Genomic DNA, 14,818 nt, shown 5'->3' on the forward strand with positions numbered 1-14,818 from the left:
ATAAATTATATTTAGTTGTTACTAAATAGATGCTACAAGTCACGATAATTTATTTTAATATAAAAAAATCATGTGATTATAGTATTTTTAAATGAGAAAAAAATTTGGTCATTGATTTAAATAAGTTTAATAAGCTTGATTAATTTAATAATATGATTATAAAAAAAATCAATGACAAAAATAAACAATGACTGATAAAAAAAAAATACTTGCTAATATTATGAAAATATATCATTTAAATATTTTTAAAAGTTCTTAATAATCTTATTTATAAAAAAAAAATTAAATAAGAACGAGATAACCTCATAAAGAGAAAAAAAAATATGAAGTTCCATTACCAACAAATCAAACATTAAAGGAAGAACTAAAAAAATAAAAATGACAAAAAAAACCCAACTCATGTCATCATGCTAAATTCATGGCCCGATCGTGAGATTAGGATAATCTCATACAAAAAAATTAAATTAAATAATAGAAGTTAACTTTCAAGCAAACTAAATAATGAAAGACAAAACTGAAAAAAAAAACTATTAAAAAACATCAAAGAAAAATCATAAGTCAACTTGGTTAAGTAAACTAACTCGAGACCTAAGATATAAGATTAAGATAACCCTATAGAAATAAAAGCAAAATAAATCATGAAGCTCAAGGCCCAATAACTTAATGCCGAAGGATTAAATTGAAAGAAAAAATAATTTTAAGAAAATGACCTAAAACAAATCGAAGTCAAATCAGACTAATCTTTCAAACTCATAACCTAGGTCATGAAATAAGAATTACTCTATAGAAAGCAAACACAAAAATATCAAAAAGCAAAATTCTCAATTATTTAAATATCGATGGATGAAATTAAAATATATAGCAATAAAAAAATAGAGATTAAATCTGGTATAGTATAATAATTAAGGATAATTACAAAAAGCTTCATAAGGTTTGATTGCGTTTTCACTTTTCCATTGTAGTTTGAGAAATTATACTTTACATTCTAGATCAAACAAAAATTTCAAAAATGATCAAAAGATGAAATTGCTCTCGTATATAATGTAACACAAATAACAATCACGACAACTTCTTTTTCCAATCTCTTCCCCCCTTCCTTTCTTAATTAGTTTAGTCCCATATGATAATGACCCCGCGACCCAAGATAATGTTGGAATGGAGTAGGATTATCTATTTGCTTAGCTCCCACATATTCATGTCATTTGTAATTGTATTGGATTCTGTTCTTGATAGGATTCTTGCAAATTATAAGAACTTGATTTCTATAACTTTGCTCCTCCAGAATTTGAGTGTGTGGCGTCTTCATCACCAATGCTTGAGAAGATTGTGAGATTGCACATATTGCCTTGAAGAGTTACATACATAGAACTTCCTAAATTGACAAATAAACAACAACTAAAGACACTACAAGAATACCATAAATTGCAATTTGTCTTTCAACTACCATGTTAGGGTGAGGTACAAGTACATGGTTGGTCTCTTTTTTATTTTTATTTTTTGCATCTATCTTGGTTACAACAAGTTTCTTATTTAGGCATCTCTCTTCTTAAGTAGTTAGATCTATTAGCATTTTATTTCCTCCTCATTTTACATCTTTGCTTCGCATTTAGGAAGCAATTGTAATAGGAAAATTATGACCTTAAGGTACTAAGGATATATACTTTCCCTATTCAGAGCATGAAATCAATGAGAGAAAAAAAGAGCCATGTAAAAGAGAATTTACTAAAAAAATGATACTCCAACCAAAAAGGTCACTAAAATTTCACATATCCAAACATTCTCTTCATGTGTGGTAATTGCTAGAGGTGTAGTGAAGGGACTTTGTTTTTTACACCACAATTGCATCTTACACATTATTCATCGAGACATGAAGTCAAGCAATGTTCTTGAATGAATGAATTGTGTTCCTTTTTTTATATGCAACACTATTATGAATTATTTGGTTCCTTTCTTTCCAAATGCAATAGAAAAAAGAATACCAATAATGCCTAAAAATTGTTTGACAAAATGCTTAAAATGGATTTGTGTTTATGGAATTAAGGATGACATTATTATAATTATAAATTATGGATGACAATTTTGTTATTTTAAGGCTTAAGGGTCTTTTTAGTCATTAAAATAAATATAATGGCAAACATGTAAATGATCATATATTTTTTTATTGACTTTTTTTTTATGATGTTAAGTTTTAACGTGAATATAAAGTTCAGGATCTAAAGTGTAACTTCTCAAACTACAACGAGAAAGTGAAAACACGATCAAAACTTAAGAGGTTTTTTTTATAATTATCCCTAAAAATGAAATGAAATAAAATAATGAGGGGTAAAATTGAAAAATAAAATAAATCAGAAAAAGGAAAAAAAACAAATCAAAATTAGCAATTAAAAGAATAAAAAACAAATTGGATAAAAGAAAATTAAATGAAGTTAAATGTTGAGAGACAAAATTAAAACACAAAATCAACTTCAAAAGGTATAAAAAGTAAAACAAATAGCAATCATAAGATTGAGGACCAAAATCAATACAAATACAAATTATCAAGGCACATTTAATTTTTGGAAGGTTAGGCAAGAAAAATAGTTAGTTGTAGTCACATTGTCGATCCTCCGCTAATATACGCCCCAACACCTGGAAGAGCTTGGTGTGTTGCTCCCAACACAACCATGAAAGCCAACAAACGACTTCGTGGGCGCCACCCGAAGGGCGCTGACGTATCCAACGTGTTGACATATGGGTTACATGTGCTAGCAACTTTTGGTTTTCAGATAATATTTTATATTTATTAAAATACTAAATTTCCCCTAGATGAACTTGATCATAACTTAAAAACTAGGATGAAAATACGAAAGATCCCCTAGACACTAGTTCAATAAATTTTGCTTCTAAGGGTAATTTAGTCATTTTATGTACTTTAAAAGTAAAATTTGAAAAAGCCTTTAGACATCAGTTAAATAAATTTTTCTTTTAAGGGTAATTTAATCATTTTACTATGCTATAAAAATGTAAAAAAAAAACAATTTATCTATGATGAATCTGATAATGACCAATGTAACTTGAGGAAAAAATCATATTACCTCTAATAGCAAGTTTGTTGTTTTTCTAGAAGAGCAAATTTGTCATTACACTTAGCAATTCATATTGCAATGTGTTTAGGTGTATAGTAAAAGGTGGGGTACTCTTAGTTTTTTTATAATAAACTTGACCACGTTCAACTTTCCCCCCTCTAATTTAGGTCTTTTTAATATTAAAATTAAGATTAAAAGGGATAATTACAAAAAACTTCCTATAGTGTAGTCATATTTTTTCACTTTTCTTCCATTCTTTTGGAAATTACATTTTACATCATAAAATTTATAATTTCATGACACTTTATTTTCTCACTCTAACACGTACAAAAAAGTTATAAAAAAATGACAAATTATTAATAAGATGCCATTATATTTTATTTAATGATTAAAGAGTCACGTATAAGAAAAACCACCTTTTCCATCTTGACATCTCTTTTAAGCATTTCATTAAACAATTTCTCTACAACGCCAACATGCCCACCTCATACTCCAACCAATCTTACATGACCATTACTCCTCCAAAGCACAATATAAAATCTTTGATTGGATCTCTTTAAGAAAATAAACCCCACATGACCAAAGTTGTTTTGTCTGCTTCTATCTTCTCATTTTCAATGATGGTTTGTTAATTTCGCATCTTGGTACGATAGATAAAGAACATAAAGGAATTGAAAGAAGAATTGAAACTACCTTAACCACAAGGCTGATCTTTGCAAAAATGGTGCTTTGATAGTCCTGCATGTGTATTGTTTTACATTCATTTTTTTGTGGAGAAATTGGTGCTCATATTGAATATGGAATATAGATGTTGATGTTCATCTTGGACTTTTGGGAAGATGAAATTAGGGACAAATATGAGATGTCTCTTATGATACAACAACTCTTTGATGAGCCTTAGAAACGACAATCCTTTCAATTCTTTCATTTATGAACATGAAAAACCAAAAGAAAAAAAAGAAGGAAAATGACAGCATAAAATAATAAAAGACTACCATGGGCTAGCGAAGTTTACCATTGGTCGCATCATCGCACAAGCAAGAAGTTCCCTGACAATACAACAAAAGAAAGAGCACTGCAGATTTAACCCTATTCGTGTCACGTGCTTGTTAAAATAAAAACTTGTGGATTAAAAAAACCCAACAAATCATTGGCACACGAACACCACTCACCCCTCTAATTATTAATGAGGCTTTGATCATTGGTTTCTTCATTAGCCATGTGTGAAAGATTTGATTTTCTTAGTATCCAAATTGAAACCATATTGGGTTTTGTTATTTACAATAAAAGGAACAATTTTGATTTTGGTTTTGTGTTTTAAAGGTTAATTTTTCAGTTTAATTACATGAATTTTGACTGTTAATTGTCGATGTTTAAAGAGAAAGAAAAGATGAAGAGAGGGAACGAAAGAGAAGGAATTGAAATGTTATGTGTGTGTTTGTATTATATTATATATGATGATAAATTTATCTTTTTATTTTATTTTAAATTTTAAGTTGGCCAAGGATACAAAGTATAATTTTTGAAAGAATTAAGATAAAGTAAAAAAATAACTAAACTACAAAAGTTTTTAGTAATTATCCCAAATTAAAATTGAAAAAAAAAACCCCAATGCCTATGGCATTTTTAATGTAGAGGTTATGGTTCCCTTTCACTCATATATGAATATTGTTAATAGTCATTGAGGGAATAAAATTAAGAGGCAAATTGATGGTAGTGTTGAGAGATATAAAACTCATTTACTTGCTAAAAGGTTTACTTAATAGGAAATGATTGATTATTTAAAGATTTTTAGTCATGTAGTTAAACCAACTATTATTTATTTGATTCTTACTATTGTCATTTATCTAGGTTAGCGGATTAATCAACTCGATGTTCATAATGCCTTCTTGAATATGATACTTTTAAAATAGATGTATATGAAACAACTACCTAGTTTTGTTCACTGTACTTTTTCCTCTCGTTTTTCCCATCTTCATAAGTCTTTATATGACTTGAAGCAGGCTCTTCGGGCTTGGTACAATCACTTAAGTGATTATCTCTTCTCCATTGATTTCCAAGCTTCTAAAGTTGATACTTCTTTGTTCATTCTCTTTGTGGTAGTGATATATTTCATTTGCTTGTGTATGTTCATGATGTTTTACTTACTATGAGTAAATCAACCTTGCTCTAACATTTGAACTCCTTTCTTGGTTCAGAGTTCAAGCTTCATGATTTAGGTTATTTGTATTATTTCTTGGGAATTTAAGTTAAATCTACTTTTATGGGTCTTATGCTTACTCAATAGAAGTATACTATTGACATTCTTTACAAAATTAGTATTTCTTCTTGTAAACCTATTAATACTATTACATATTTCTCCTTAAAGTTCATCATGTTGTTTGGTGTCTTGTACTCTTACCCTACATGCTACAGACAAATTGTTAGTGCTCTCCAATATCTTACTTCCACAAGGACTGATGTATGTTATATAGTGAATAAGGTTTATCAATTTATGCATGCATCTACTAATGCTTATTGGATTATTGTTAAATGTATCTTGTGTTATTTGTACGCTACGACTAGCCATGGTTTACAAATCACTAGTAGTTTAAACCTTTTCTCTTCATTGGTTTATTAATGTTGATTGTGCTGGAAGTGTTGATGATCATAAATCTACTAGTTATTATCTTGTTTATCTAGGCACTACTCCTATATCCTGGAAGTTTATGAAGTAAAAAATCATCACTCTTTCTTTTACCAAAACCAAATACAAGGCTTTAAGTGATGGTATTATTGAGGTTTTATGGACTCGCTCCTTTCTTTCAAAACTTCAGCTTTCCCCTGTTTGTCCAGCTATATTATGATGTGATAATTTAGGTTCCATATATTTATTTATGAATTCTATTTTTCATGCTTTTACTAAACATGTTGATGTTAAATATCATTTGTTCGTAATAGAGTTACTAAGAAAGAGCTCTAGGTTTTGTTTATTTCTTCTAAGGCTCGACTAGATAATGTTCTCACTAAACCTCTTTTTCATGCTACCTTTGTTCGATTTCGGTCAAAGCTTCATATGGAGTCTTCAATTTCACCTCGGGGGTGGGGGGTATCATGGAAATTATATTGTACAACTTTTATACTACTTACCTTGTATAGTTTTGTGATCTTGTGTAGTGTATTGCATCCTTATTATTACACACAAATCTAACTATATAAATATAAAGGTTGGTTGCTAACATTGGTCAAATTACTTATTATTCACAAAACATGTTTTTTTTTTATCTGGTGTCTGTCTTCTTGGATATCTTAAAAGATATTCAAAGACAACATCCAAACATTAGTCATGGCTCTTTATGTTATTACAATAAGGACCAAACAAAAAGTCATTGGCATTACACGTACAAATCCATTGAGCCATAATAAGATATTCTTGTTCAGGAAAGAAAAAGGAGTCATGTATGAAGAATTAGTGAGCTGTTGATTTAGGAATTAGGACACTGTTACAAGATCGTTGGTATCTGCCCAATCTGGTCATCGAAGTTACCATTAAGCACGAGGAGGCCTATTCATAGACTAGGTAGAGCTGAATTCATGTCGGCTTAACCTAGGCCTTTTCATTATACATACTTCATTCAAGCTTTAAGAACAAATTTAAAATAAAAACAAAATAATTTCCACATCATTTGTTCAGAAAACCTTTTCTCTTTTTCTCTTTTGAGAAAATTGTCAAAAAAAAAAAGTTGTTACAAACGAATCCGTACCTTTCCAAATAAGTATTAGAAAACCTCAACGAGACATTCTGGGCTTTCCATCATTTTCCATTTTTAATCAATGGCATATTCCTTTACCAAGACTGGAGAAGTTGATATTTTTTTCGTTGAAATTAATAAGGTCCTAGAATCAAACAAATATCACTGAGAAATGTAGGCCATTGTTTACATATATGAATGAGAGGAAACGAAGCATCATCAAAACATGCAAACAACATTAGAACAATAGAGTAAGCAAGGCTATGAATGCACATTTTAAAGGAAAGATAAAGAATATACACACGCACGCACATTAGTATATTATCCCGCATGAATGCGCATTTTAAAGGAAAGATAAAGAATATACACACGCATGCACATTAGTATATTATCCCGCATTTCATAACGGGTTAATATCATTTTTTTAAAATATAAAAAACATTAAGAATATAAAGAATGTTTTAAATCTCTTGGGTCTGACTGACATTAGATCTGACAATCATGCTAAACCCAACAAACTTGGATTTTAAGGCCATGCCAGATCCAATAGACTTGGGTCTAGTGGCCATGCCTAATTATATTTTTTATAAAAAATATTTAAAGTACTCTTGAAGTATTTTAAACATAAATGTTAATTAATTTTTTTTAAAAAAAACATTTAAACTACTCTTGAAGTATCCTAAATAGAAATTTTAATTATTTTTTTATAAATTTTTTATTTTTTATAAAAAAAATTTAAACTATCCTTGAAGTACATTTAAACTATTCTTGAAGTATACTAAATAATATTTTTTTATAAATATTTTCTATTTTTTATAAAAAAATATTTAAATTATCTTTGAAGTATTATAAACAAAAATTCTAATTATTTATTTTTAATTTTAATTTTATTTTTTAGAGGCTCTTTGAGATGCCATGCTAGACCTAAGAGCCTTAGGTCTGGTGGCCAAGCCAAACCCAACCAGCAACCAAATTATTTAGAATTATTTATAAATGAATAAATTTGAATATTTACATATTAACCTTTTGGTTTATCAAATAATAATTGATTTATTTAATTTTTGAAACACATAATATCATTTATAATTGCTCTTAATTAAAAACTAGGGACAAAATTGAATTATATGCCACATGATATAAATGAATAATAAATAAACAAATAAATTAGTTTCTAATTCGTGGAAAGAATTGAAGTAGACAATACTATCATACTCTAAACAACAACCAAGAAAGGCTTTGATACTAAAATAGTAAAAACAACGTAAAACAGTAACAAAAAATAACCTATAAGAAAATTAGTAAAGAGTTCAATTTATTCTGATGAGTTTTGAAGTATAATAATTATTTTCAAATTCTAATGTTTATATTTTTTGTTAATTTTTTAAAGCTTTTTAAAGTTTTGATAATTGAAATAAAGTATAACGACAATACTATATAATTTAGTTGTTAAGTAGCTTATTTATATTATTTAGAGTTTTACATGATGTATTAATTAAAAATAAGAGTAGCTTGTATTTTATGCTGCATTTTATAAAATAGTTAATTTTTATGAATTAAGAATTTTCTTTTCAAATGCTTTACTAATATTGGTCTTTTGATTAATAAGATGATGAGTTGAATTTATTTACTTACTTTTATATATATATATATATATATATATATATATATATATATATATATATATATATAGATTACAATGTCAATATTGTATTAAGGATTCCAGACCCTAGCAATTTGGGTCTGACAGCTTTACCAGACCCAACCAGCAGTCAAATTATTTAGAATTATTTATAAATGAATAAATTTGAATATTTACCAGATTAACCTTTTGTTTTATCAGATAATAATTGATTTATTTAATTTTTGAAACACATAATATAATTTATAATTTCCCTTAATTAAAAATTAGGGACAAAATTGAATTATATGCTATATGATTAATAATTAATAATAAATAAATAAATTAGTTTCAGATTCGTGAAAAGAATTGAAATAGACACTATTATCATGCTCTAAACAACAATCAAGAAAAGCTTTGAAACTATCATTTTTTGTTTAAAATAGTAAAAACAAGGTAAGACAGTAGCAAAAATAACCTATAAAAAAATTAATAAAAAGTTCAATTTATTTTGATGAGTTTTGAAGTAGAATAATTATTTTTAAATTTTAATGTTTATATTTTTTGTTAAAGTTTTTTAGAGTTTTGATAATTGAAATAAAGTATAATGATAGTACTATATAGTTTAATTGTCAAGTAGCTTAAAAATAACCTATAAAAAAATTAATAAAAAGTTCAATTTATTTTGATGAGTTTTGAAGTAGAATAATTATTTTTAAATTTTAATGTTTATATTTTTTGTTAAAGTTTTTTAGAGTTTTGATAATTGAAATAAAGTATAATGATAGTACTATATAGTTTAATTGTCAAGTAGCTTATTTGTATTATTTAGAGTTTTACATGGTGTATGAATTAAAAATAAGAGTAATCTGTATTTTATGCTACATTCTATAAAATAGTCAATTTTTATGAATTAAGAATTTTCTTTTCAAAAATTTTACTAATTAGATGATGAGTTGAATTTACCTTTTATATATATATATATTACAATGTCAATATTGTATTAAGGATGTTAGATTCAAGTATCTTGGATGTGATAGTCATGTCAGACCTGCGCCTGCGTCTGGGCATAACACATGGTTGCCAGACCCAGGCAAACAACAAACAAAGAGATGATAATAGTGTTGTCAGGAGACAGAAAAGAAAGAAAGATCTTAAACAATTGATCATTGGCAGCAATCCAACTATGATATGTCTACACGCGTCGTTCCATGTGGAAGAGGGCACGACTGTGCATCTAGTGATACGAAGGATGGGTAGATTTAGCCACCGGGAAGTGTTTTACGTGCCTCCTTAATGGTGCAGGCACCACCCACTCGCTGAGGTGTGTGGAACATGCTCCAACAACTTTTTGATTAAAAAAATACAAAATATAACGTGAAAATACTAAGACACCCCCATGATCCTCTTAATTACACAAAATATCCATGTAAAAATACTAAAATACCCCCAAAGGCAAAGCTTTTTTTTGTCTTTTTTAAGGCTAAATTCGTTATTAGCTTGTGCTTGGAAATTGAGAAAACATGTTTGTCATTGTGGAAGAAAGCCAAAGAAACATTTATCCGCTCACGAAAAGATGAGAAATTGAAAGTCAAACTACTATTACAATCCACAGTAAAATATCTCTTAATTTACAATGATTTTCCCATACCACTTAGCTTTTATTATAATATTACCTCACTGATTCTGCCGGGTAGGCCTGGCTGGTATAAGAGTGATGAGCTCAAATCTGACCCTATTACTTGCCAGGTTAGTCGAAGCCCAGTTAACTTAAAACCCGTATCCAAGGATAACAAATAGTCCTCAAGCTCAAACTAGTCCATCGGAGTAGTCCAGCCCATGAACATGTCTATTCATAGCAAACAGATAGTCCACACCCTAACTTCGAAAAACTAAAGCCCTTTCAAAAATAAAAACAAAAAGAAAGAAAAAAAAAACAAAAATAGAGATTGGACATTACAGATTCATCTTATGGGAAAGAATGTGTTGGGAGAAGATTGAATTACTTGGAACAGTATGACTTCATCTTTTGTTACCAACACAGGTTAACCATTATAAGGTGCAAGAATTTTTTAAAAGAAAGCAGAAGGTAAATGACTGTAAAAATTAACAGCACCTCCTATAAATTAACAGTTCATACAGAGAAGTCATGTTGCAGTAACTATCTGCAATTCATTGCTTTTGATCACCTAGTTGCTTGTAGCAGCAACTGTATAATCATTGTTTCCGTTTTCATTTCAACAATGACTTGCCCAAGTTTGTTAACTAGTATCAGAGAAGAAACAACACAACTTTCATCTCTGTTAGACAAATAGCTAGACATCAAAATTCAAATGGTTTTGCTCTATTTTCTGTGCACACAAAATACCATGTCACAGATATTTCCACGACCCACAAAGTAATTCAGTCATCTTAAACCATGGAAAAATCTTTAAAATAACTATTACTCAGTTTGATAGTCCCATAAGATTTTGAAAATTGAATAACTGTTACAAGGCTTTAAAGTGTTAATAATCCAGGCTTTAAAGGAAAATCAATGCAAACTGTACTACATAAAGAACCAGAAAAGGCTAACAACCTTGTGCTCCAAGACTTTCAAAACAGCTGCATCCAGACCAACATCAACATGAGAGATGCAGAAGCCTTTCCCATCTGAAGAAGCAACTTCAGCCATCTCAACTGCGAACTTGACATCCTTCTGAATATTCTCTTCAGCGATTTTCTTTTGTGCTTTCCTCACTTGATTTTGATGCAGAAAACTATTTTAGAATAAGCTAGAACCAGATGTGAAATATAAAACAGAAACAAGGAAACCACAAGAACAAACAAGGAATAGAAAACTCGTTTACCAAAAGGAATACTTTTAGCACTGTAGGTTGGCTATAATACCTGCAGTACTGAAATCTTGGCCCTAATATGAGCTTTTTTGACTGCAGGAATAAGTGTCGAGTCCACCCGAGTTTTTAGAGAAGCTATTTTCTGTTAAATGAAAAGAATAAATAAATAAATAGATAGATATTTAATGACCAACAAATATAAAATTTAAAACTTGAAAGGTGTTCATAATCCATGATTAAATAAATCCGCATACTATTCTTATCTACTTATCAGAAGCCACATCCAGAAAAATTCAACTAGAAATAAAAGCAGTCAATTTGTTGAAACATGAAATTTAAAGTCTCTATCGAAAGTAAATAGACATCCAGAGCAAATGTCCATTTACATCATTTCTAAAGACTGGTTTCAGGTTGGATAAAAGCATAATCCTACCATTTCTAAAGCAATATAAATAAAGCCAATGCAAAAAAAAAAAAAAAAACAAAGTAAATGACTGAAAAAGTTTTTGAAAAGGATCTTTTCCAGCAAACTTTCATCCACCTTAGATGTATCATCAACTTCCAGCTCAAGTGAGTGTGCCAATTCCATTGCTTTAAAAGCACAGTCAGTTGTGACAGCAGTTATCTTTTGAATTCCTTTCGCAATTCCCTCCTCAGATAAAAGAGCAAATGCCTTGGCTTCCCGCGTATTTGTTATAAGTAGGATCAACATTAACCTCCATAGAGTTCTGCTGAAACTAATAACCATTCTTTATTTTCTGGATTAGCTAGGAGGTCCTCAACTTTTTGACCAATTGAAATGGCTCTAACAGGATCATGATGGACCTGAGAGAGAGAGAGATCGAAGAAAACAAGCAAAAACATCTTTAGTAAAGAGCAAATAAAGCTACCAAGCTCACTTCTCCAAAAACAGCTTGCAAGTTGTTGATCTGCTTGGCTTCAGTAAGGGTTGCTTCCTTTGCAAATACATCTAATTCATCTTTAATTTGCCCATTAATTCACAATTGATTCAGTCTTTCTTAAAAGTTCAGGATCCACTGGTTTACCTATACAAATTCCAATAACATTTAAAAAAAACTTCATAAATAAAAACAAGCACATTGAACAAACCTCTCAGCATTAGATATCCTCTAATAAAACTTATCATGAGAAAAATCAAATCTTAGTTTTTCAGGAAGAATAATTGATCCCTTCTGGTCGACATGATTGCCAAGCACTTCCTGATTTCATATTACATAGAACATTCAGAAAACCATAGTTTTTCACCCCACAAGATAAATAATAAACAAATTCAAGGATAAAGGGCCTTTCAAGCGTACCCTGAGAGCAAAGTTCAACATGGGTGTATAGGTATGGTTGGGGGCAATGAGTTTACGCCTGTCATAATCAACCTGCACAATATCATTAGGAGAAGTGAAAATTTTCACAAATAGAAGGAATCACAAAATAATTTGTATAAAGGAAGCATATATTACTAGTTATACCTTGCATATAACTTTGTCACCCATAGAAAATCTGCCACTTTCTCCAGTAAGAGAACCAATATGAAGAATAAATCCAACAAAAATTTGGACATCGCAAACTTGGAATGAACCAAAAGGGCCTTCAATTATTCCAGTATAAAAAATCTAGAACTAAAAAATTAAGACTCAGAAGATTGAGTTTAACAAAACAAAAAAGATTAAAAGGGAAACATACACAACAATACTATCATGATAAGCAGTTTGTGTATCATTCTCCAAGACTATGAATCTGATATTTGACAGTAAGAAAAAAGTAGTATTCTGAAACATAAAAAAAAATAAAATCCATGGCATTTTCCAATTAAGTTTCCACCTTGTTCAGCATAGAAACTAGTAGACTCCAAAACAATACCGCCTCCAACGCTAGAGGCACTTTCCCAGAACTCAGAACCGGTGTAGATAGCCTTTATTTCACTTTCATGGTCTTGAAAAAAACACAGGTGACACAAATTCAGGCAAAGTAAATTGAAAAGTTTTACAACTTGATTTTTACATAAATTGAATCTAACTCAAAATCACTGGAAACAAAATCTTGCAACAAACAAAAATCTCATGCGCTGACCTCAAACCAAATAAATTTGAAGGAATCATCTGTTGCAGAAATACCTTTCTTGTGTAATGCTGATGTAGCATCAACATCAATGACAATAGCACCACCAACTTGCTCCTAAAGAATGATATTAGTAGAAAAGAGGACGGTGCAAATAACTCTTTCTTTACACAAATTTAAACTTTTCTACATTTAGATTTACTTTGTAGCTCCACGATGCTTATTCCGTTCATTTTTTTTCCTTCTCTTATTGTGAAGGCCTTAACCCAAACAGCTCATCCGAGTAATAGTAATAGATTAACAATGAATTTACAAATGAAGAATGCAATACCTTATCTTGGGCATTCCTTGATCTTTCCCTTGCTTCATCCATCGTATTATTGAAACCTTCAACGTCAACCCGCATTCGTCTTTCCTCTGCCATCAGCTGGTATAGCAGAATAATTAGGATGCATGCACATATGAGAACATGCAAAATAAAAAAACGAATTCCAGAATGTACCCGAGTCAAATATAATGGGAAGCCATATATGTCCCACAAGACAATTGCATCCTGTAACAAACAGATCAACTAAGTTGAAGAGAAAACATGTAAAACAAGGTGAGTTCCTCTCCCTTCTTCATGTAAAATAGTGAAAGTTTACAAATTAGAATTATGTAGACAAGTACTTGCCTGCCTACTCGACACCTTTCCCTGAACCTCTTGAGTAGCCTTTTTAAATTTCTCAATACCCTAAAAATAAGATGAAGAGCAATCAAAGTTTTTAAATAGACATGTGGCATTGCAAAGAAATAATCCAGGTTCATTTGAAAAAGGTAGTATCACCAATAAAAGCATGAAAAGAAGAAAATGGGAACACATCAATAGCCAAAGACTAAGAAGAAATTGATGCAATGTTAAAGTAAACCCAACAATACTCTCATATTGATATATGTTATATCTGCACTTTAAAACACTTTAAAACTTTTAGTTTATTAGTGATGTGACACGACCAAAAGATTGATGTCTTCTCCCAAGTGCAGGAGTGTCGAAGTAATAAATAACCCGGCAAGACCGGGATCGAACCACAGGGAGGTTAACTGTATAAATTATAAACAACAATAATACAACAGCAATAGTATTAACAATAACAATAACAATAACGATAACAATAACAATAACAATAGTAATACTACTAGTAGTAGAAGTAATAATAATAATACCAATAATACTATTAATAATGATAATAATAAAGATGAAGAAGAAGAAGAAAAAGTTGATGAGAACTTTGAGATGGAAGATTAACGTAAGGATTAAACAATGATAACAACAAATGTCAAGGTTAGAGGATCCACTAATGGTATTTCAAACAAGTATAGTATAAACTCTTATTATTCAATTGGAAACCACACACAAAGGAGGTTTCAATCAGATTATAAATTGTTAACATGATTACATTAGTTATCTTATTCGAATAATGCTAATACTTGTAAATGTTGTCAGACATTCATGAT

At 29.7% G+C, this 14,818-nt stretch overlaps 1 pseudogene; it reads right to left on the minus strand.

The window, feature by feature from the left end:
• Nucleotides 1-10,962: 10,962 nt before the first annotated feature.
• LOC18101019 (alanine--tRNA ligase-like) lies at nucleotides 10,963-14,248 on the minus strand (annotated as a pseudogene).
• Nucleotides 14,249-14,818: the final 570 nt, after the last annotated feature.

Source organism: Populus trichocarpa, chromosome 7 (genome assembly GCF_000002775.5).
Source record: "Populus trichocarpa isolate Nisqually-1 chromosome 7, P.trichocarpa_v4.1, whole genome shotgun sequence".
NCBI lineage: Eukaryota > Viridiplantae > Streptophyta > Magnoliopsida > Malpighiales > Salicaceae > Populus > Populus trichocarpa.